Source organism: Streptopelia decaocto (genome assembly GCF_964273445.1).
Source record: "Streptopelia decaocto genome assembly, chromosome: 1".
Classification (NCBI taxonomy): Eukaryota; Metazoa; Chordata; class Aves; order Columbiformes; family Columbidae; genus Streptopelia; species Streptopelia decaocto.
In genome coordinates, this window is record NC_138663.1 from 997,088 (window position 1) to 1,021,684 (window position 24,597).

A 24,597-nucleotide genomic window follows, 5' to 3' on the forward strand; every position below is an offset into this window, starting at 1 on the left:
TGTGGGCCAAGGAATAAAGCATCACTAATGGGAAAGACAACAAGAGGATAACGGTTATTCCCGCTGGCCAAGCCAACGAGCTCAGCTCAGACACCATGAATGCTCTATTTAATAACACCATGCAGCTAAGGCACGTTTCTAACCCGCAGTAAATCGGACGGACGCTGTCGAGCGCTGCATCCCCGGATCACTGCGATACGAGCGCGTGATTCTACACGCCAGGATCACGACGCTGTTTTTAACCTACCCCACATTCCTGTTTCCGCAGCATCACCGGCTCCAGCCGTTCACTTCGCTTTCTCCAGCATCCAAAAATGTCACCGTGCCGAAGCTTTGCCAGTCCCACCCCCAGCGACGACAGGTTTTTGCAGAGATCTTTGTGAAAAGCCCCCAGAAAATGCTGCCTTTGTGCTCCAGGAAGGTTTCCTGCAGAAGGGGGAGCTGCCTTCCAGCCACCACAGCAGGACAGTTCAACAGGTTATGTCGAGACACCAAGCTGGGAGGAGTGGTGACACTGGAAGCTGTGCTGCCATCGGAGACCTGCACAGGCTGGAGAGCTGGGCAGGGAATAACCTGATGAAATTTAACAAGGGCAAGGGTAGAGTCCTGCATCTGGGCAGGAACAACCCCAGGTTCCAGTGTAAGGTGGGGAATGACCTGTTAGAGAGCAGCACAGGGGAAAGGGACCTGGGGGTCCTGGGGACAGCAGGGTGACCATGAGCCAGCACTGGGCCCTTGTGGCCAGGAAGCCAATGGGACCTGGGGTGGGTTAGAAGGGGGTGGTCAGTAGGTCAGAGAGGTTCTCCTGCCCCTCTGCTCTGCCCTGGGGAGACCACACCTGGAATCTTGTGTCCAGTTGTGGCCCCTCAGTTCCAGCAGGACAGGGAACTGCTGCAGAGAGTCCAGCGCAGCCACCAAGATGCTGCAGGGAGTGGAGCATCTCCCGTGTGAGGAAAGGCTGAGGGAGCTGGGGCTCTTTAGTTTGGAGAAGAGGAGACTGAGGGGTGACCTTATTAATGTTTATAAATATATAAAGGGTGAGTGCCATGAGGATGGAGCCAGGCTCTGCTCGGTGGCAAACAATGATAGGACAAGGGGTAATGGGATCAAGCTGGAACACAAGAGGTTCCACTTAAATTTGAGAAGAAACTTCTTCTCAGTGAGGGTGGCAGAGCCTGGCCCAGGCTGCCCAGGGGGTTGTGGAGTCTCCTTCTGTGCAGACATTCCAACCCGCCTGGACATGTTCCTGTGCGACCTCACCTGGGCGTTCCTGCTCCAGCAGGAGGATTGGACTGGATGAGCTTTTGAGGTCCCTTCCAATCCCAAACATACTGTGATACTGTGATACTGTGTGTATGTGAGACTCACAAGTTTTTAGTTCCATGTTTAAATATCTGGGTCCCTGGTGGTATAACTTTCACACTGAGCCTCCAGCTGAAGGGCTCACAGGAACTGCTAAATAGAACACTTCAAAAGAAACACTCACTTCTGATTTCCTTTACCAGTTAAGTTATTGACATGCACTTTCTGCCCTGTCTCAGGTCAAGGATTCTTCACCACGTGTCTCCAAAAGAAAGAGGATTTATCCGACGACACTTGCACAGCTCCGCTCCCGGGATATTTGATATTGAACCCCATGGAGCTCCACTCGGCGCTTCAAAACCGTCAGCGCTCGCCCTCCTGTTCAGAGCTCGCTCCCACCTCAGCCGTCTCCTTTCTTTTCACGTCTTTATCTCGGAGATGGAAAAGAAACCAAGAAAACCATTGTGAACCGTTCTCTTCCATGACCCAGCGCTGCCGATGGGATGAAGCCCTATTTGAGCGTATCGGTGCTGCAGGACTCGATTATAAAGGGAACACTGGAGGTCTGAACGATCACGCCACGCGAGGCACAGGCCCCCCCATCCCTGCTGTCCCACAGCCCCCCAGCACCACCTTTTGATATGTGATGGGAAGCGTGTGGTCTCAAGCAGCAGCAGCCGAGCGGGATCCGGATCAGGCGCCGCGTCTAGAAAACCACCTTACAAAGGGCCTTTTAAACCTGGGGTGTCAACGCTCCCAGTGGAACCTCCAGCACCTGCTCCTTGTAAACCACCCACGGACAGCGGGGCTTGAATCCGGACGGGCCCGAGCTCAGAGGTGCTGGGGAAACTGGGGTGAAATGGGGGAAAACGGGGGAAGGCACCCAAAGCAGCAGCTTGCGCAGCCCTCCCCGCGGTCCATCCGCTGCCCAGTCTTTTGGGAACTAGTCCCCCCAAAATAGCATAAAATATGACACACAACGAAGTGTTTTCTAATTCAAACTGTTTAAATCAACAATATATTGGAATTTAAAATACAAATGTTATTTTTTAGCACCAAGCAAGAGCTCCCGCATCCGTCCGCTCAGCTGCTGAGACCACCCAAGCCACTGAAATTGGGAGCTGGGAACAGGCATCCGAATTTGCGAGGTGGGTGCCGCGCTGTGACGGTGACACCGTTTGGCTGCGGAGCGTGTTCCTCACAAACTGTGCCTCGGGTATTTTTAACTGTGCTCAGTTATGAATTCATCTAGTGAAAAGCTGGCAACAAAGGCCTTAAAATAAGCATGTTTGGGTGCACAGTTAACCCAAATGCATATAGATTCCATGCATGTATGTGGAATACACATGTAAACGTCACTTTACAAATTCATACCTATTATAAACCTGTCAATTTGACATTTTTCAGAATGTTTTACAGGTGTATAGGAAAGCTGTCTGGTGTACAGGAGCCGGGCTCACAAGCCGTGCTTAGGAAAGGGAGACGACTCGTCTCCCCAACCTCCTGCTCCAGACACGGACCGAGGAGAATCACAGAACCACAGGACGTCCTGGGCTGAAGGACCCGCAGGGATCAGAGTCCAGCTCCTGTCCCTGCAGTGACACCCCACAGGTCACCCCGTGTGTCTGAGGACGGTGTCCGGTCTCTTGAACACTGTCAGGTTGGGCCGTGACCCCTCCCTGGGAGCCTGTTCAGTGTCCAGCCCCTCTGGGGAAGAACCTTTTCCTCATGTCCCACTGCCCCTCCCCAGCACATCTCCTGCCGTTCCCCGGGCTCTGTCACTGTCACGGAGCAGAGCTCACCCTGCCCACGGCTGCAGCTCCTCCCTTGTCCCCGCACAGAGGCCGCAGGACGGGCTGGGCTCCGTGTGCCCGTGCTGGAGCTGTTTGCTGCCTGTGACCAGCTCCCTGTCTCCCATGTTTCTGCAGCTCCCAGGCAGATCTGCCCCATGATCTCCCCACGACAGACACGAGGCTGACAGGTCGGTATTGCTCAGGGTCCTCCTTTCCACCCTTTCTGGGTGGGATGTGTCCCTTTGTGCAGTCACTGGGACCTGCCCCGAGTGCCAGGACCCTTCAGTTATGGTGGACCGTGGCTCGGCAACCCCATCACCAGTTCCCCTGGGATCCTGGATGGAGCTTGGGACCTCTTGGGGATGTTTCTTGGGTGGTCTCAACCCTGATCTTTAGACTGCTGTGAGGTTCGGGCCTCCGGAGGTGCGGGAAGAGGGATCAGCACTGAAAACTGCACAAGAAAGGCTGTTGAGCACCCCAGCATTCTCCATGTCAGCCATCACCAGTTCTCCTGGCTTATTTATTTGGGGGATAGCTGTGGATTTTCTTTAATCTTCCTTTTCTGGTCAATGGACCTGTAGAAGCCCTTTGCATTATCCTCTGTATCCCCTCCCGTGGTGGCTGAACCCGAGGGGGCAGCACAAGCACGCAGCCGCTCACTCACCCTCCTGCACCCCCAATGGAGAGAATCCAAAGGGAAGGGAGGAACTTGGACTGAGAGAAACACAGCTTAATAAAATAACAAAATACTACTAACTACTAGTAAGTATATACATAAAATAGAAAGAAAAGATACTCAAGGCAATTCCTCGCCTCTGCAAAATGGCAAAAGCCAAACTAAACATCCTGCACCAAAGACTCCCCGGGCTCTGACAAAAACAGAGCGAAGAGAAGAATGGAAGAGCAAACTGAAAGGTCCCAGCTCTCCTTAAATAATTAGCGTGATGCTAATGGGCTGGAATACACTCATTGATCGGTGTGGCTGTCCGTCAGGCTCTGTCCGTCCGTCCATCCCCTCCCTCGCTGCCTCACACCTGTGGGCAGAGCTCAGAGCGGCCTCGGCTCTCACACCAGAGCAATTCAAACATTAACTCTGGGCTGGGCTGGTATCTCTTGCTCTCAAACCAAGTCCAAATAACGAGCGTGCGAGCTGTGGAAAAGAACGGGTTCTAACTGCGGGGAGAAACGAACCCATTTCCAGTCAGAGCAGCACAACTCCCAACGCACTGAGACTCTGCAGTCTCTGGACGGTCCAGAAGAACTTCCCACACCAACAGCAACGCCTCCAGCACCGGGACGGCGGGGACACGGACACGCCACGACCCTCACCCCGGCGGCACCACCGACCGAGGAGGAGGCGCCTCCGAAACCAGCGGGGAAGGAGCATGACACGTACACACAGTACAGCTGTGCACAACCCCCGGCACACCCGTATGCAACACACAGTACAGCTGTGCACAACACCGGGCACGCCGTATGCAACACACAGTACAGCTGTGCACAACACCCGGCACAGCCGTGTGCAACACACAGTACAGCTGTGCACAACACCCGGCACAGCCGTGTGCAACACACAGTACAGCTGTGCACAACACCCGGCACGCCGTGTGCAACACACAGTACAGCTGTGCACAACACCTGGCACAGCCGTGTGCAACACACAGTACAGCTGTGCACAACACCCGGCACAGCCGTGTGCAACACACAGTACAGCTGTGCACAACACCCGGCACGCCGTGTGCAACACACAGTACAGCTGTGCACAACACCCAGCACGCCGTGTGCAACACACAGTACAGCTGTGCACAACACCCGGCACACCCGCGTGCAACACACAGTACAGCTGTGCACAACACCCGGCACAGCCGCGTACAACACACAGTACAGCTGTGCACAACACCCGGCACACCCGCGTACAACACACAGTACAGCTGTGCACAACACCCGACACAGCCGCGTACAACACACAGCACGGCTGTGCACAACACCCGGCACACCCGTGCACAACACACAAGTACACCCGTGCACAACACCCGGCGCACCCGTGCACAACACACAGGTACAGCTGTGCACAACACCCGGCGCACCCGTGCACAACACACAAGTACAGCTGTGCACAACACCTGGCGCACCCGTGCACAACACACAAGTACAGCTGTGCAAAACACCCGGCGCACAACACCCGGCGCACAACACCCGGCGCACCCGCGTACAACACACAGTACAGCTGTGCACAATACACGGGACACCCGCATACAACACACGGGCCACATGTGTACAACATACCTGTGCAGAACACACAGGTACACCTGTGCACAACACGCGGGACACAACACACAGGTACACCTGTGCACAACACGCGGGACACAACACACAGGTACACCTGTGCACAACACGCGGGACACCCGTGCACAACACGCGGGACACCCGTGCACAACACGCGGGACACCCGTGCACAACACGCGGGACACCCGTGCACAACACGCATGCAGTACACGGATTTCTGCATGAAGCACGCACCGTCTTTTGCAACATCCATCTGCTGAGACACGTGAGAATGTATTTAGAACAATCCAGGACAGAGGGACAGAGAAAAGCTCTACATGATGGAGTTACACCCCTACGAACGTTCCAGTTTGAGCTGTATCAAGAAACAAACGAGTGTGTCTGTAACATAATTAAAGATGTTCATCGTTAATTGAAGAAAAATGCACTTCACCTCCTTCCAAAAGGCTGCTGTGAAAAACACACACTGAGTGACAGGCCGGGGGCCAAGGGAACAGCCAGAGACTGGCTGAGTGTGAGGGGCACGATAAACGCTGAACACGGTTTCTAACGTGAGAAGTGACTTCCAAAGATTCAAGACGCTGTTTCCCGCATGTGCTGACCTTAAGACACCTACTGCCAAGTCATAAAATATTACATACCAGAAATCACCAATAAAGGTAGGGAATACAAGATAACTGTACGGCAGAAGAGGCAGATGAAAAAACAGCAAGATGAAACACATCCTATTTCTCCAGCGATTTGTGGCACTGCACACCCCAATAAAGAAAAAAAGAAAAGAAATTAAATCAGGGGCATCCGATGACAAGAAATTTAACAAATGCAGACTTACACACAAAAGGCCACAAAGAAGTGATGCTCCCTGCCAACTTCAACCATTTCCCGCACCCAACCATCAAACAGAGTCTGTTCTGGGCTCCGGGCCCTGCGGGTGGTTAATGCCATTTGATCCAACCCAGGGCTGGCCCAGGCCCCCCCCCGCAGGAACACGGGGCTCCCTGAGGCCACAGGGCACGTTTGCCCCCTGCTGCTGCAAAAGCTGCTTTTGGAAATGGGAGCGTTACACAGAATCACAGAACCCCAGAACGTCAGGGGTTGAAGGGCCCTGGAAAGCTCATCCAGTGCAATCCCCCCATGGAGCAGGAACACCCAGATGAGGTTCCACAGGAAGGTGTCCAGGGGTTGGAATGTCTGCACAGAAGGAGACTCCACAACCCCCTGGGCAGCCTGGGCCAGGCTCTGCCACCCTCACCCCAACAAGTTGCTTCTCATAGTCAAGTGGAACCTCCTGTGTTCCAGTTTGCACCCATTGCCCCTCGTCCTGTCACTGGTTGTCACCAGAAGAGCCTGGCTCCATCCTCCTGACACTGCCCCTTTCCATATTGATCCCCATGAATGAGTCCCCCCTCAGTCTCCTCTTGTCCAGCTCCAGAGCCCCAGCTCCCTCAGCCTTTCCTCACACGGGAGATGCTCCACTCCCTGCAGCATCTTGGTGGCTGCGCTGGACTCTCTCCAGCAGTTCCCTGTCCTGCTGGAGCTGAGGGGCCACAACTGGACACAAGATTCCAGGTGTGGTCTCCCCAGGGCAGAGCAGAGGGGCAGGAGAACCTCTCTGACCTACTGACCACCCCCTTCTAACCCACCCCAGGTCCCATTGGCTTCCTGGCCACAAGGGCCCAGTGCTGGCTCATGGTCACCCTGCTGTCCCAGAACCGCAGGGTGGTTGGGGTTGAAGGGACCTCAGGAGACCATCCAGTCCCACCCCGCTGCTAAAGCAGGGTCACCAGAGCAGGTCGCATAGGACCATCTCAGGGATAGTTTCAATTATCCCGATACAAACTAAACTAATAGGACTTCAGATTCATTAACCTTTGCACTCAAGGCCAGGCTTGCTCTGCAGCTCTAGCGCATTCTACCAAGATTCCAACACGATCTGTCACAGGCATTTCTGCTCAGAAACACAATACAGCGTGTCCAGAGCTCTGTGATTTCTCCTGCCGTCCTTCCCTGACAATCACCAACCTCCCGCGCCCCTTCCCGCATGAGGAACAGTTAAACCAGAACACAATAACTGCTCTGTTACCAACAGACGCTCAACCGGCACCACCAGGCCACCCTGCTTCCCTCGCTCCTCGACTCCAACTCATCTATGTGACCTTCGTCTCTAGGTGAAGACGACTTGGCCGTCAGGGTTTGAGCAACGTCTGAGCGGCACTTTCCACAAAGTCAGGAAATAGGGACCGAACACAGATACATAGAAAGCAGCACAAGAAATCTCTCCCTGAGGTTTATAAAAGTCTGCTGAGCAAACTCAGACCAACTCGCCTATAGCCACATCACAGACACTTCATTAAGCCCTCTCGGTATCTAAGGTGATTTATTCTATGTCCAGCAAAGCGCTACAGTATAATACAACAAGGCTCCGATGTGCTGGGAGTTTCAAGGATGTTACAAGCACCGGGGCCCAACAGCAGAGTCTGAAGCAGCCGCCTGACCCAGAGCGCTGCAGGGATGAGAACGCGGGAATGGGCTTTATAAGTACCCTTAATAGGAAAAAAAGTCCTTCAGATTGTTACATTTCAACAAATTGCCTTTTCTTAGGTGCGGATGATGAAATAGCCTGTTCTGACATTACCAGCAGTCTGGTAGTTTTCATTCTGAAAGAGCTTTCCATTCTGCAGTTCACTCCAAGTCTGTCAAATGATGAACGGCCACATTTCCCCCAGGGTGTCAGCAGATGACAGCGTGGGGTGGCCTTCGATGTCACCTCTGACGTGCTCCCAGAACGTGTCCTCAGCGCTGGGAGCATCCCCCAACCACCTCTGCTGCCTTTGCCCACGCGACTTGGAAACGACTTTGCACCAAGTTACTCCAGATACAGACACCTGCATTCCAGGCACAGGAGATGCGCTCTTGGGTCTCCCTGCCCTCAAAACAGGGCTGAGAAGGGAAGAATTGATGAACTCAGCAGGCGAGGAGTCCAACAGAAGCCAAGCCTCAGCTTTGGGCTGATGACAATCCCCCGTAAATGAAGAGGCTTTGATGATTTTCTGGAAATGCAGGAACTTGTTTGGTCAGGATTTCTTTATTTCTCAGATCTTCCCAGAAAAAGCAAAGCCCTGAGCTGCCCTAAGGACAGGGGGGCAACACGCGGCGCCCACCGAGGACAACGCACGCACCTGCTGCTCAACAGCCCCATCTCTTCACGCAGCACCTTCAGCCGCATCCGGGACCTCCCGTTTGAGAAGGACCAGTGAGCGCACCCTATGGCTGTGCCGAACCTTTCCAAACCCACAGGGGCTTAAATCCAGAGTGTTCTCTGACCTTCAACCACAGAGCTTCAAATTGTTTGGAAAGGACTAAAAAGCAGGCGGTGTGAGTTCACTGAGCATCGTTCCTCCTGCCACCCACGCTGCCTTGTCAATAGAGCACAAGGGGCTGGCGTCCGCGGCTCCAGCGCCGCTCTCGCAGCCACGGGCACAACCTCTCCAGCAGCACCGCGCACGTTGAAAATGTGCTGGAAAGCACAAGACGGGAATAAAGCTCAACCGACGTGGTGGATGCCAAGCGAGCTCCTTGTGCGCAGTGAAATCACCGCTCCAATTAAAACTCTGTCAGAAGCACATGGGGACGGGACAAGTTAAGGAGCGGGAGAAGTTAAAACTTCACGCCGTGTACAGATAAATTCAAAGAAAGCTGCTCTAAGATGAGTTTTAGGAACCATTAAATTGGAAAGCTTTTTCTATACATACCAAGTCAGAGTTAAGCCTCAGTCGTTATTTTTAACCTGATCTCTACAATGAAATACCTGGTAACTTTATAAAACTTATTTAAAAACAAAAGGGTGCGAACAAAAAGGAGCATTTGGTAGAAGTGATGACTTTTCCTTAAAGATGACAGATAAGTTCCCTGGATAAACTCAGGGCAGGGAATAGAGACAAGTGCTCCTTGGACCATAACTGAATAGTTATCATTCAAAATGAACGTGAACTTTCTCATCTCACCAGCCACATCGACTACCTGCTTGTCCTCCCTTCACCTCACGCCACCAGGAGCTCATTCCCGCCGTCCACCACAGTTCGCGTACTCTGCTCATATTGAAGTTTCCTGTTTTATAAAAGGGAGGAAGCCCTGAGCTGTGCAAGAGATTAACAGCTGCAAATATCTTGGGATAAGCTTTGCAGAGGGGGCAGACGGGCAGAGCCAGCCCAGAGCCGCCCAGGCCACGGAGACACTGCAGACAGCCCTGATCCACAGCTCCTCCAGCTCCGCTTTCCTTCAACAACAAGCGAAAAAAGGGCTAAATCGGGCTCTGAGAACACGCGGATAAATAAACACGTGAGGGCCAAGGTTCACGTTCTTGCTGCTCAAGAGAACTCCCGCCGGTTTGCTTTTAAAGCTGTTTCTAGCTCTTATATTAGGGGGAAAAAAACAAATGAATGCACTCATTCTAAGTGCTGTAACGATTTTTGTCCATTCCGCAGGTTTCCTGCAGCGGAAAAGGCAGCGGGAACCGCCACGGCCCGGCTGCATCGGCAAAATGGGGACGGTCGGCAGGGCCTGGACGGCTCGGAGGCCCAGAGGGGTGTGGGACGGACAGACGGCCCCATCCGTGGGACGGGACAGACGGCCCCATCCGTGGGACGGGACAGGGGGTGATGGGATGGGGGTGACGGGGCCACCGCTGGCCGTGCTGCTCGTACCCCGCTGCAGGGACTCGGCGCCTTTGCTTTCCCAAGTGCTTTAACGAGCTGTGAAGCGATCACCGACCTTGACACTTGTCATTGTCTCCAAATCACAGCCAAGAGTCACTGCTGCTCACACTTCGCTTTTGGTTCAGGAGGGTTTGTCGAGATGTCAAACAAGCTCCACGCTGCTACCGACGCCGGGAATTCAGCCGCAGCCGCACGGCTGCTGCCCAGGTACAGGTAACTTTATCTGGTCGACCCGTCTACTGAGCAGCTTCCTTAAGATCATGTTCTGATTTACATGCTAAATAATCCAGGTATACTTTCAGTCTTCATGCATAAGGAGCACTTTCCCTGTCCTGTGCATCTTTACTGTAATATCAGAGCGAACTAGGAAATGTGAAAACGAAAAAAAAGAGAGAAAAGGAAAAAAAAAGAGAGAAAAGGAAAAAAAAAGAGAGAAAAGGAAAAAAAAAAGAGAGAAAAGGAAAAAAAAAGAGAGAAAAGGAAAAAAAAAGAGAGAAAAGGAAAAAAAAAGAGAGAAAAGGAAAAAAAAAAGAGAGAAAAGGAAAAAAAAAAGAGAAAAGGAAAAAAAAAGAGAGAAAAGGAAAAAAAAGAGAGAAAAGGAAAAAAAGAGAGAAAAGGCAAAAAAGAGAGAAAAGGCAAAAAAGAGAGAAAAGGCAAAAAAGAGAGAAAAGGCAAAAAAGAGAGAAAAGGCAAAAAAGAGAGAAAAGGCAAAAAAGAGAGAAAAGGCAAAAAAGAGAGAAAAGGCAAAAAAAAGAGCGAGTGTGCTAAGCAGCTGGAGAGCAAGAGGAAGAACTGCCCAGCAGTGGCAAAAGCTGCTCCTGGTTTGGGATGAACTGTTGCCCCTTTTAGCACACGCATTAAGTGTTTGCATCTAGCACACGCATCTAGCGCACGCATCTAGTGTACATATTCAAAGCCTGCACCGGTACACTGGGGTTGAATCCGGGGAGGCCCACACGTCCTCCAAAGAGCCGCTCCAGCTGCCGGGTGCTGCAGCGCCCACCTGGGAACCGCTCTTGCTTTCCCCAAGCCCTCCAAAGCTGCTCGTGTTATTTCTGAACTCGAGTACCTAACTAAAGGAAAAGCCAAAGATTGACGGGAAGAAGTCCTCTGGAACCACGCGCTGCCGGTTTGGAGGATTAACGGCTTTCTGGAGAGCGTTTCTGAGCTGGATCCGTGTGGAACTGAACACCTGCTATTTGCCAACAACACGCGGCAGGAATGTTTTCATATAGAGAAGGTGTGCGGGGGCTTCAATGAAGAAGCAGAACGAGAGGAGCAATCCCTGGCTGCACACAGGCTGAAAAACAAATAGAATAACGTTTTCTATGTATGATCCAAAGGAATCGCTACTTTTTGTCCCATTCAAGCAGAACGTCCCAGGTCTCTGTTCTCTGTGAGGTCTGTAATGACTGTTTCACTCTGCCTCACTTAATCCTTCCACTTATCAGGGATTTAAGAGCGGGGGGTGTCGTTTAGCGCCCTCCCCAGCACCGCCCGGCTGGGCAGAGGAACCTCCACCTTCCCACAAAACAGCACGGGAGTCCGCAAAGGTAACGGGATGAAAACCCACTGACCCAAAGAGGAGCCGTTCTGCTTATCACTAAACTTACCCACCTCGCAATGACTCTTCGGTGCCATAAGACACAAATACACTGCAGCTTCTGCTCCCCCCAGAAGCTTTGGGTGAATTTGTGTCTTCCTCTGTATGATGTGAATGCTGTACGTGTATTATTGAGGCCAGGGCCGCGAGCGCAGCCCGTTGTGCAGGCAGCAGAGGCCCCGAGCTGCGCTGGCAATGGCCACAAAGAATCAACCCCAAAATCCCGCAGCATTTGCCAACAACACGGAGCGTGGAGGGGCAGGAAACGACCCGAGCGGCTGAGCTGCTGACTGAAGCCCATTCCTGATAAAAGGAAACCTTTAAGACTTTCCACATAGTCACTAAGTGGAAACACATGGAAATGCTGAGACAAGTGCATTATCCTGCTTGTTTCCACAAAGAAAGTACTTTTGAATCCTTCTGACTTTGCTGTAACATCCTTTGTGCTACAGAAATACAAAGGACAAGCGCCATTCGAGCCGCTGCGCCACCGCGGGGCCGCCCAGCTCCTTCCATCCAGCCTGGAGCTTCAGTCCTGACAGCCACCGACTCCCAAGGGGAATTTTAAGGTTGTTTTGTGGGTTTTTTTCGTCTAAGCTTTAATAAAAAAATTTCCTTTATTACCTCTATAAGCATAAATGACTTTAAGCTTTGTTACACAGACGGAGAGGAAAAACATCTAGATAATTCAAACTGCAGCATCTGCGGAACTTGTAGAACATACCTGCAAGCCGGACTGTAACGCACCAGCAGGACTGGGTGGCACCTCCACCTTCAGAACAGCTACCAAATAACTCACTGCAGAAATAAAGTCCCGCTCTGGTGAACCTGGCGAACCTGAAGCCTGACAGTAGGTTTTTAAGTAAACTGTTACACAATTGCCAAAATGCACAACAAAAACCCGCAGAGGGACAAAGGACGGCAGGACCCACAGTTGATCTGAATTCCCATAGATGCGTTTTGCGGGGACAAACAGAAAACCTCGCTTCTCTGTGAATCAGCAGCTGGGTAAAACACACAAAAATACATCAAAAGCTAAGAAAAAATACAAAAAGGCAGTAAAGAGGGTCCCAAAGAACTAGTGCTGCTCAAGGTGTAAGTGATCGCAGAAGAAAAATGAATAGCAAGGTAGAAACATTTACCAGTGACAAAAAATGAGTTTGCTTAGACCTACCAAAGGTGTCAGAGCCAGCTGCACAACTGCTGCACAACTGCTGCACAACTGCTGCACAACTGCTGCACAACTGCTGCACAACTGCTGCACGTCAGTAACCAGCCAGGCGGTGAAGGGGCAGATTTAACCCAGCGCTGAGAAAAGCCAAGTTCTAATCCTGGGAGAAAAGCCGCCACTGAACAACAGCACAGAGTTAATGAAGAGCAGCCTGGGGGACCTGCGGCCACCCCACCTGCAGCCACACGGGCCAGATCTCCACTGTGGGCACACCGGGGAGCTCCACATCACCAGCAGGTGTTTGCGCAGCGTCTGCATCACACTGCGTGAATCTGGCACTTTGCACACTGTGTCCTGACTGGCAAATCCTTCCCCCCTGGGCCTGGGGCCTCCTGAGCCAGGAGCTTCATGGGACCAGCGTCTGCGGTCCCATGGCAGGGGGGACAGACAACGTCTGCTGTCCCGGGGCAGCCCCATCTGCAGCAGTGCTGGAGCCAGAACGTCCCTCTGTCCCCAGCTCATCTCACATGTCCAGAGAGAGGAACGGAGCTGGGGAGCGGCTGGAGCACAATGTGATGGAGCGGCTGAGGGACCTGGGGGATCAGCTGGAGAACAGGAGCTGAGGGGAGACCTTCTGATCTCTGAACTGCCTGAAAGGAGCTTGGAGCCAGGGGGGTCGGGCTCTGCTCCCCAGGAACAAGCGCCAGGAGCAGAGGAAACGGCCTCAAGTTGCGCCAGGGGAGGTTGAGGTTGGATGTGGGGAACAATTTCTCCCCCAAAGGGCTGTGGGGCATTGGAACAGGCTGCCCAGGGCAGTGCTGGAGTCACCATCCCTGGAGGGCTGGACAGACGGACAGGAGGTTCTCAGGACATGGGGCAGGGACAGGGCTGGGGGAAGGGGTGGACTCGTGACCTGGAGGGGCTTTCCCAACCAAAATGATTCTATGATTCTGTTCTAGGGTTCTATGGGATGTATCCCGCACTCTCCCCCACCACAAGTCTCCTCCCCGCGCAGCTGTCACACACTCACTGCTCTGCCCGCCCATCCCACGCTCTGGGAACTTCTTCCCCCAAATCTGCTCAGACGATCCCAGCAAAGATCCACCTCCCTCCTTCCGCGGTGCTTGGCCTGACCCGAGCGCCACGCCAGGACCAGCAGCCCCGCTCGGGGATGCACAGCAAGCCTGGGAAGAAGCGTGACACTTGATCACACAATCACAACCCACGCTGTTTGTTAGAGCTGTTTGGAAACTACCTCTGAGCCGCTGTTGAGGATCTCAATACAGAGCAGCAGTCAAAAGGTAAAAGTAACGTCAAAGGTTCTTACGAGAAGGAACAAGCAAGTAAACAGACGGCATGACATGGTTTGACTATCGCGTGTTTGCGTCTCGGGTGCTGGTCTGGTTCCCTTCTCTCTGAAAATACAGTAGAGCTCGAACGAGTACAGCTGGTCTGATGAGCTTCCCTTAACGAGACGGAGCAGAACGAGAAGCTTCTTGGGGAAGATGCATTAAACCTGACTTGATACAAGCCTACAGCTCAGAGAAACCCCAGCAGAAAGGCATGAACGAGGTCAACCATTCAGACTGTTATTTACAGCTTCCTATAAACCCAGGAATGGGGACACCTTAGTGAGTTATCAAGCAGCCAACTCAAAACCAGGCAGAATGAGACACTACGTTCTGCAGGGGAAGAAGAAACCCTGGGGCACTTACTGCCATCGACGGTGACGGAGTCCGAACCTGCGCTGGGCTCAGAACCGCAGCTGGCTGCAGCAGTGCCGGGGAGCAGGTTCGGAAAGGCCCCTGGTGTGTTTTAGAGCCACCGCTGTTCCAGAGTCCGTCCGGGTGACGCGGACAGCGGCAGCGCTGCCCCACACACCAAATCGCCATCGGCAGGAGCCCGAGCCAGCTGGGCCTCAGGGATGACTGTCACTTGGCTACGCTCCTATTGCCACCACTGCGTTTTATTTCTATATATCTCACTGGCATAGCTGACTACAAGTGCCTGGGTACCACACATGTGCTCCAGTCCCTAGATGGCTTCCAGAACAATTTTAAGCAGTTTCAAACCATCAGGTGTGACGCGCAACGTAACTATGACCAGCTCCACCAGCACGTCCATTTACAGCTCACCCTAAACCTGTGATTTTCTGCAATGAAACTGGGGATCTCCAGCATTCTTCTAGCATCCTCAAGAATGCCTCAATTGATAACCCATTCCCCCAGGAGACCTTGCTTTACGTGAAATCTCTTGCCTTTGTAGCACGAAGAAAGCTCTTCCTAACTGAATTACCATTAGGAAAATGAGCGAGCTGTCCAGCGCCAGCCCTGGTGGGGCGGGCAGAGCGCCCAGCGGCAGCTGGTCCATCCCCAAACAGCGCCAAGGCAGCGAACCCCAGTGCGACGACGTGCAGGGGGACAGGGCAGTTCCTCCTGCCTGCTTCATACCGCCCGCTTAACAGCTTCGCTGGACGCTTCCCATTCCTGGCCTTACAAAAACCAGTGAGTAACCACAGCCTGTTCACTTTCACTGCCCCAGCGACAGAACCTTGTGCGCGTCGTTTCCATCTGAAACAGCCAGAAGGGTTCCCAGAAGTGTCGACAGCCACCAGAAAGGAAAAGAACTTCCACCTTCTTCCCGTCCATCACACGCACTCAATTAGAGCTCAAGTTTAGAGACGCACTTCCCAGTTAAACCTGGTTTTAGGGATAACCTGACCAACACAGCGTGAGTGGGCTGCAGGCTCCACACCAGCAGAGCGCAGCTTCTCAGCAACACACAACCAGCTCCAAACGGCCTCGGCAGCACCGTCCAAGCGCCACCACAGCTCCTCTCACATGACTCCACGGATCTAATACCAACAATGTCACTAGCAACCACCAGCACACGTAACACAGCACTAGAAAGCGTGTTGTCATCGCTGAGCGTAAAAAGGCAAGGCAGACGAGCATACCTTCAGTGGGAGTTACTTCAAACGTGAAATCTTCTCCACGGACAGAGAAACATTTGGGTTACAGTTCCAGGAATATACCCAGCTTCAGAAAATTCTTCTCATCCAGTGCGAGTTCCTTCTCAAGCTTTCTATCCTGGAAAAGATGTTTAACAGTTATTACTGACCAAAGGGAACTGAGGGCCAAACATTTTTCTTTTCCTAAACAACTTCCACACGACCTTTCAGCCCAAAGAAGGGCCTGAGCATGCTGGAGGTGACCGACGCTCTGCAAAGCCATCACTGCCTCCACGCCAGCCCTGCGCCCTCCCGGCAAACCCCAGACCTGTCCCCAGGCTGGGACAGCGCCCACAAACCCCGGCCTCGTCCCCAAGCTGGGACAGCGCCCACAAACCCCGGCCTCGTCCCCAAGCTGGGACAGCGCCCACAAACCCCGGCCTCGTCCCCAAGATGGGACAGCGCCCACAAACCCCGGCCTCGTCCCCAAGATGGGACAGCGCCCACAAACCCCGGCCTTGTCCCCAGGCTGGGACAGCGCCCACAAACCCCGGCCTTGTCCCAAGCTGGGACAGCGCCCACAAACCCCGGCCTTGTCCCAAGCTGGGACAGCGCCCACAAACCCCGGCCTTGTCCCAAGCTGGGACAGCGCCCACAAACCCCGGCCTCGTCCCCAAGATGGGACAGCGCCCACAAACCCCGGCCTCGTCCCCAAGCTGGGACAGCGCCCACAAACCCCGGCCTTGTCCCCAAGCTGGGACAGCGCCCACAAACCCCGGCCTTGTCCCCAGGCTGGGACAGCGCCCACAAACCCCGGCCTTGTCCCCAAGCTGGGACAGCACCCACAAAGCCCGGCCTCGTCCCCAAGCTGGGACAGCGCCGGGATGAACAGCCCCTGACTCCGCTCCCCAGACCTCAGTCAAGAACACGCGCTTGTTTTCTTGCCATGGCTTCAAAAGAAACCCAGAGGTTGTGAAGGAAACCCAGGGGTCGTTTTCATGTCATCCAAGAACAACTGCAGCACAATCCCCACGTCTCAGGTTGGTCTGGGCCTGGTCCTTGTCCCCAGGCCGGAGCTCACAGCAGGTTCCCGGTGATTCCCAGGAGGGAGAACTAAGCCTGGTTTAGCCTGCTGGGCTACTCCAGGCCTGCCCAAGCGGGGTTTTACCCAAGCCTCTCTCCAAATCCAGCTATTCCTTTTGTACGCTGGGCTGAGGACCAACCAGAAAGTAACAGCCCCTCCATAGAACGATAACGTTCCCACTCCATCCCGATCAAAACAGACACTCCCGTTCCAAGGCAAATACTCCGTATGTGCAGAGCCCTGCAAGGCCCAGCGTCAGAACCCCGAGAAGGCAGCACGGCCTCGCCCGCCCCAGCACAACCAACAAGCCCTTTTCTCATCTTGTCAGTAATTACTTATTTGGAGGTACAATATTCACCCAAACCTGAAGGAATTAATTCACATGAACAGCGCGCACAATTTCATTGCACATCTTTAAGGTCTGTAAATTTGACGCCTTCCTTTCCTTTTTCCCAGCGTTTGTCCTGCAAAGTCTTTTAAACATTCCAAACGATAAGCTGAGCGTAAAGCGGCGCAGCGCAGACCGAAGGTCCCAGCGGAGGCGCGAGGACTGAAGTGCTGCTCCCACTCAGGACATCGGCGCCCAGCGCCGCGCTGGGTCAGAACCAGCGCAGCGCCTGCGCTCAGCGCTGCCGGCCCCACGCAGCCTCTGCCACCCACACTTTTGTGCCATATGCACCTCCCGTTGTCTTCAATGTCTTCCATTTTTAAACTGAAATAATTACCGGATACATTTCCAGCTAAGAGTGGCGGGACGATGGGATCTGCTGCATTCCAACACAGCTGAAAGACTGGGGTAACGTGGCTAATTACTTTCTTACATTATGAACACTTACTGCTGAGATTTCAGCCTCATTGTCTTCTGAGACAGGTGCTTTATTTTATCTGATAAATGATTTGAAACAAAGCACAATAAAGTAATTAAAGTAAATAAGAGTTTATATTTTCTACCCTCTCTCCTAGTGATGGTGATTTTTTTGCTAAGCTCACCGCACGTTCACCAGCTGAACGCACAAGCTTGTGTTCCAAACTTTGGCACACTATACCCGTACAGAAGGGCAGTTTTGAAATCAAACCGCGGACAGGTTTCTATGTTGCTAAAAAGTCTCATTAATAACAGGAGAAATCACTCACCACAAAATAACCACCAGTATCTCCAGTGATCTCCTGAAACAGGGGAGGGAGAATAAACCCAGCAGATGAAACATCCCTGTATTCACGGAATTTAGAGGAAACATAAGCTGAGGTGTGCTATGAAATGTAAAACACACGGCAAACACGGTGTGCAGGGCAGCAAGGGGCACGCACAGCCGCGGCAAATCCTCCTCAAGCGCCCCGGCACGGAGCCGGCAGCGTTCCCGGGTTCTAGAGCAAATCATGAAGCGTGTTGGCTTCAGGAGAGCAGAACCAGCCCGAGTCTCAGCGGTGTCCCAGGAGCTTTGGGAAGCCACATCACTCCAGAAAAACAGCTCAATGTGGGCTGGTGCTGCTGTAACCACACAGGACAACACGGCCTTCCAGTCTAGAGACAGCTCTGAACTGGGCTGAGCCTGAGCTGCCGCCTGGGCCCAGCAGCACGGTGCTGATCCTCTGGCGCTCCGATGTTAGTGCCAGGCTTGCTCCCGCTCTTCACATCTCCAGCATACGCATCCCAGATTAAATCTGCAGTGAAATTAGTCCCTGGTAAGGCAACATGCTCAAACCAATTAATAAGAAGCTCATCATTTGGAATGATAATCAACAGAATTCACTGCCGTGCCATAAGAGTTAAGAGGCTTGTAACATGCTGCAGATCTGGTTTAAACGGATAACCGAGCTTTGGGCAGCTCAAACGTGCAGATGGAAACACTGGGAAGGACCAACCCCAAATCCTCATGGGGTATGAAGAGCTGACGGGGGAGAGGGGCCTGGGGTGGGATCTGGGGTTGGGAGAAGTTGTTTTGTTCTTTAAACTTCATTTTGTGCTGCACAAGGAAACGTTTTTCACATGTGCTACACATCACCACATCACCACCTGAGGCAGGACACGGAACCACCGAATCGCGTCTGGACACTGATGGTTTCGGGACAGCACAGTCCTGCTGCAAACACGGTGGCTCTTCAAGCAGCGCGGTCGCTTCCCAAACACAAACCCAACACAAACCCAACACAAACCCAACACAAACCCAACACAAACCCAACACAAACCCAACACAAACCCAACACAAACCCAACACAAACCCAACACAAACCCAACACAAACCCAACACAAACCCAACACAAACCCAACACAAACCCAACACAAACCCAACACAAACCCAACACAAACCCAACACGTCGCCCACTTCTCAGCGCCACCCCAGCTCTCCCACCTTTTGTGGCTTTAGGCACAAGTCAACTCCAAGATCAACAGAAAGCGCTCACAATAACATGAGTGTTTCTAGGACACACGGGGACCGTGGTCACTTGTGGAGCACACTGAAGCTGAAACAACACTTCAATATGCAGCAACATTTCTTTCTCTAGTTTCAATCTCAATGTCACGCAGTAAAGATCTGTGGAAATGAGTCGGTGCCTCTCACGTCTCCACCACCTTTGCGGTTCGACCTGTGAGCGTGTAAGAGAACCTGGATTGCAGCACTTACCTGTTTGGGTTTGGTTTTTCCTTTCTTAGCCAAAATTAGCAGCATAGAATCATGTTGGTTGGAAAAGCCCCTGCAGATCACTGAGTCCAACCATAACCCACCCTGCCCCGTGTCCTGAGAACCTCATGTCCGTCTGTCCAGCCCTCCAGGGATGGTGACTCCAGCCCTGCCCTGGGCAGCCTGTTCCAATGCCCCACAGCCCTTTGGGGAAGAAATTGTTCCCACATCCAACCTCAACCTCCCCTGGCGCAACTTGAGGCCGTTTCCTCTGCTCCTGGCGCTTGTTCCTGGGGAGCAGAGCCCGACCCCCCTGGCTCCAAGCTCCTTTCAGGCAGTTCAGAGCTCAGAAGGTCTCCCCTCAGCCATACGCACCATTCCTGTTCATTAACTGCTACTAGAGGAGGACTGTTTACCGGGGGAAGGCATTGGGAGAGGAAAACATTACAAAAAATGAGAATTCCTGGACAGAGCTCATCAAAAGGTCTATTTAACTCTTAAAAGCACAGGAACGTCTCTGGCCGCCTGTCCCACCGGCCTGGACCCAGCACAGATTCACACTCGTCTTCCCCGGTGTCCCACGGCACTTGCACGTTGGTATAGAAAACAAAGTGACACGCACATTTTGACACTGCTACGTAAAAAGCAGCTCTTTTTAAACTATTTCAAACTCTTCCCACTGCCTTAGTTCCTTTCATATGGTTGATCAGGAACATCAAGCAAGATTAACTAAATTCAACCTCTTACATAAGCTATAATACCCCTCCAGACGTCACTGATAAAGACAGACTTTACTGATAAAGACAGACTTTCAGTTGCCCGAACTCAGGAAAGCAGCACTTCTCCAGGGTACCCCCTGCAGCTCAAGAGGCAAACCCAGCGACACGTGCTTTCCAGAACAGCACCAGCCACAAACAACCCTCTGGTCAAGTTTATCTCCACTCGCATATATTCTGGAATTCATCCAGCCGCTTCCCCCTGCTTTAACGGGGTTATAGAAGAAATTCCCATAATGTAAGGGGCAAAAAGGCCAGTATAAGGCAGGTCATCCTTTCCACCTGTGCCTCCTGGTGCAACAGTGAGAACGGCCCGGGCTGCTCAGGACACAAGCTCGTCCTTTCGTGGGGTTTAAACCTTCATGGGGTTTAAACCGCCACCACATCCAGTTCCTGAAGTTGGGCTTTTCTGAAACCATCCACTCTTTCCTACCGTTACTTCTGGCAAGATAACAAAACCCCACAGGGAACTCGGGGATAAGGGGTGTGATGGAGAATAACAAAATACCCCATCATTGATCACTTCCAAAAGACGGTGAAAACTCAGGATACTTTCTGTGTCTTCTCGAAAGCTGTCAGGAGTTCACCCTGCACAAGAGCCAAGAATCTGTCCTTAGGCCTTATTTGGAAACTAATTCATATCCTGTTTTCCCCAAAATAAGACAGGGTCTTTTATTCATTTTTGCTCCAAAATTTATTACTGTTTTTGCACGTCTAGCTGCCTGGACACTATTTAAATTGACTTTTTAAATGAACTGTAACTAGGGCTTATTTTTGGAGTGGGGCTTGTATTTCAAGCAACCTCCAAAATCCTGAAAAATCAGGCTAGGGCTTATTTTTGGGGTAGGGCTTATTTTTAGGGAAACAGGGTATTATTGATACTGGAAATGAATTCCCAGGCACTAAGGGCAAGGCTGAGCACGGCGACCACACTAATCCCGGCCAGAACTGCAAGCCAAGGCCAGCGTCAAATGACCGAGATCGGTACTGCAGCTATTCCAGACTAATTTTAGCCCACAAACCCCTCCGGTCTGCTCCCAACCTGCACGCGGGGATCAGGCGCATGACGGCTGCGCTCTGCCGCCTCCTCGCTGCCAGTGGAAATGAAGGCAAAATATAATAAAATAAATAAAATAAAATAAACCCCTCCACAACTCTTCTGGGAATCAACCAAAATATGGGAAGATAAATATTGGCACAGTGGCTGGCTCTAGCGGCTCACGCAGATGAAGCGGTGCACAGCTCCTGACCTGCTGCTGGTTATCACCATCCCCTGACCACTGTGCACGGTGCTGGTATTTTGGAAGAGCTCCAGGGAACCCTCCTTCAACTTCCAGTGCCACTTCTTGTGGTTCTCAGAAGAGAATGTGGCTCCCTGCACATTTTCAGAGCACCTGGAATCCTACAGAAATTACCAAAATTAAAAATAAAACACCAAAACCAAAAAAGGAAAAACAAACACACAGAAAAATGAAAAACAAACCAAGCAGATTTTCTCTGAGGCCCAAAGCATCCCCTCCCCACTGTGCGGGTCCGGCAGTGGCTGGGGCCTCGTTAAGGACTGACTGCCGTCCGTGAGGAACCCGGGTGATGGTTTGGAAGGGGACGGACCGAGGCCGTTCCCTCCTCCTGCGTTTCCATCTCCACAGCGGTCACAGAGACTCCCGGTGTCTCGTGCACAGATTTGGGTTCAATTCGATGCTCCCCACACAGCGCAAACCTGCAATGGCAGTGTCACCAAGCCCTTAGGAAAACCGGCACTTCTGGGAGTGTTTCTGCAGCACCAGACCAATCTCAGAGCCCTTCAGTCACACTAAATGGACTAAATACCACTTAAAGGCCAGCAACTAGTTAACCTTAGATTAACATTTTAATATTATTGTCCTTTTCTGACAACAACAGAAGAATTGCTTTTAATAATCAGTGTGGGCACCTACCCTCCCGTTTCCAGAGCCTATGACACATTTGCCTTTTCCTGCTTTCCCTGGCGCCCATTTCCCAGCCCGAGTGGCGGAGCAGGAGGCTCCTCCGCACCCAGCGCCGGCCTCTGCAGCTCAGCCCTCAGCCTCCACACACACACTCCAACAGCAAATTCCAGTTCAAATCACATCCTTCAGCAATCCAGGTTCAGAGCGACTGCACCTTTCTTCTCCTCTCCACCTGGACGTCTGCAAAATGATATGCAAACCATGAGGTACGTGAAATGATCCTGGTAATTAGAGAAGTAACCGAGAGCGGTTGCTATTTTAGACCTTTGGCCGAGCACCGTGAAGGTCTCGCAGAGGCTGACCCGTCCACAAAAGCAGCGTGGCACCAAATCTTTTCTAAACTATTCATTAAGTACAACCCGGGATGAACGTGAAGGCCCGGTGGGTTTTTGAGTCAGACGATAGAGCCGGTAGAAGGGCCTGTCCGCAAAGTCAGGCCTAACCAGGCAACTAAACACAAGCCCAAGGTTATCTAGTGCGGTGATTTATGGCAATTGTGGCGGAGCAGGAGTCGAGGACCGTGTTTAATTGTCCGACGTGCTGGCCGGACAGAAGCAGGAGCCCACGGTGAGTCACCTGCAGCACCCAAACCAACATCCTGCTTTTAATTACCTGCCATTAATAACAGCACAAGGGTCTCAGAAAGCCAGCGATTGAGCAGGTGGGGGACAGCGGCATTTCAGCCCATTCTCTCCCCCTGCCGACGGACGGGCTGCTCTCCCGCGCTCCCCAGCAGCTCTAACGTCATCCATCGGAAGAGTCTGCCAAGCCCCTCGGTAACTGAACAAGCTGAGCAAGTTGCCAGCTCAATCCACACCACCACACTGTCACCTCACGAGAATTCACATGTGTAGAACTTTTATCACCAAGATCTTCCCAAGAAATTTGATAACTTGGGTTATCAAGATTTTTTGACAGCACGAGTTGCTGAAAAAGGGCCTGAGTTTCCAGAAAAGCGAAGTAAACGCTCTCCAAAAGTCAGAGCAGACCTGCTGTCTCGAGTGATCCCACCAAAGTCTGCAGACACATCCAAGATCCATGAATCCGGGTGAACGGAGCTGTAACACCACGGTCCGGACCCGCTCCTCATCCAAACCCGCACAGAACGTCCTGGAGAACCACCCTCGGCAGGCAGATTAAACTCATTCTAGTGAAAAAACACCTTACATTTTTAGTTTTAATATATCAAATCCACAGTGAATTAAAAAACTAACCCTTGCTCCAATTCTGCAAAGCTAAAAACCCGCTGGCTGGACCTGGCAGGCCTGGTGCGACACACACGCATGGAAACCGTCAGCAACCGCACAACGCCTCGCGAGGGCAAAAATCAGAGTCACGTGGAGACCAAGGCTGCAACGTATATTTCTAGAAGACACATAAATATATAGAAATAGTACCTAGAACTGATCATGGTCCTGACTCAAGGCACAAAAAGAAGTGATTTCAATGCAAGCACAGAGTTATATGAAAACGTGGCACCCTGGGCAGTGTAGAGGTAATTCTGACAAAACATGGAAACTTTGAGGCTTCCGTACATTGGCCCATTTTCTTTTCAGCATCATCTCCCAGGGCTCTCCCCGCTCCAGGCCTCTCCCCGCTCCAGGCCCTGCTGCCCGCAGCCGCCAGGCTCCTCTGTTTTCACCTCCCCATCATTTGCAAAACAACCAGAGTTGTCAGCGGCTTCCATCTCTTTGTTCAACGGCACGTGCGGTGCCTTACGTTTGTCACAGCGTGAGGAAAAGGGCACACGAGAGATCATTTAATCCTGTACCAGTGATGTGCCCCAACTTCAGATTTGCTTCTGAATTACAGCTCTACAGCAGCTCCAGCCGGTCTCGAACTCACGCCGAAACGTCTCCTCCCTGGACCAGCATCCCCGCTCACCTGAGCCCTTGCTGTGGGCAGGAAAAACCCAGCGAGGCAGCAAACAGCCCAGGCTGGGGATGTTGCGACCAGTTTAGTACCCAGGACCTCACCAAGGGTTCGCAGGAAAAAAGCAGTGCCAGAAAGGTGCAAACCGCTGTGGAACCACGTTACGTCTAATTAAATCCATGGGCGACAAACGGTAGGCACATCAATTTTCTATGCTCGCCCACAATTTGAACATCGTAATTCAGCACTGAATTCATAGGGAGCGCCCAAATAGCTGTGAACACTGCTCGACTTAACCTTCCCGGTCCGGAAAGACTCAGGGTTGGACTTACAAAACGTGTGGCCTGTGCGTCCTTAAGCCAGGTCTTGCACCAGTTCAGGGCGCTCGCCCCGCGGCTACGCCCGGAGCTTGGGAGGTACTGTCAACATTCAAGAT

General features: G+C 52.3%; 1 protein-coding gene across 1 annotated transcript in view; it reads right to left on the bottom strand.

The window, feature by feature from the left end:
- PPP6R2 (protein phosphatase 6 regulatory subunit 2) overlaps positions 1–24,597 on the bottom strand; it is a 101,665-nt gene that overhangs the window by 57,625 nt on the left and 19,443 nt on the right. Inside the window, exon 2 of the mRNA XM_082043180.1 lies at positions 15,827–15,959. The gene's annotated coding sequence lies outside the window, so the exon portion shown is untranslated. The remainder of the gene's footprint in view (positions 1–15,826; positions 15,960–24,597) is intronic.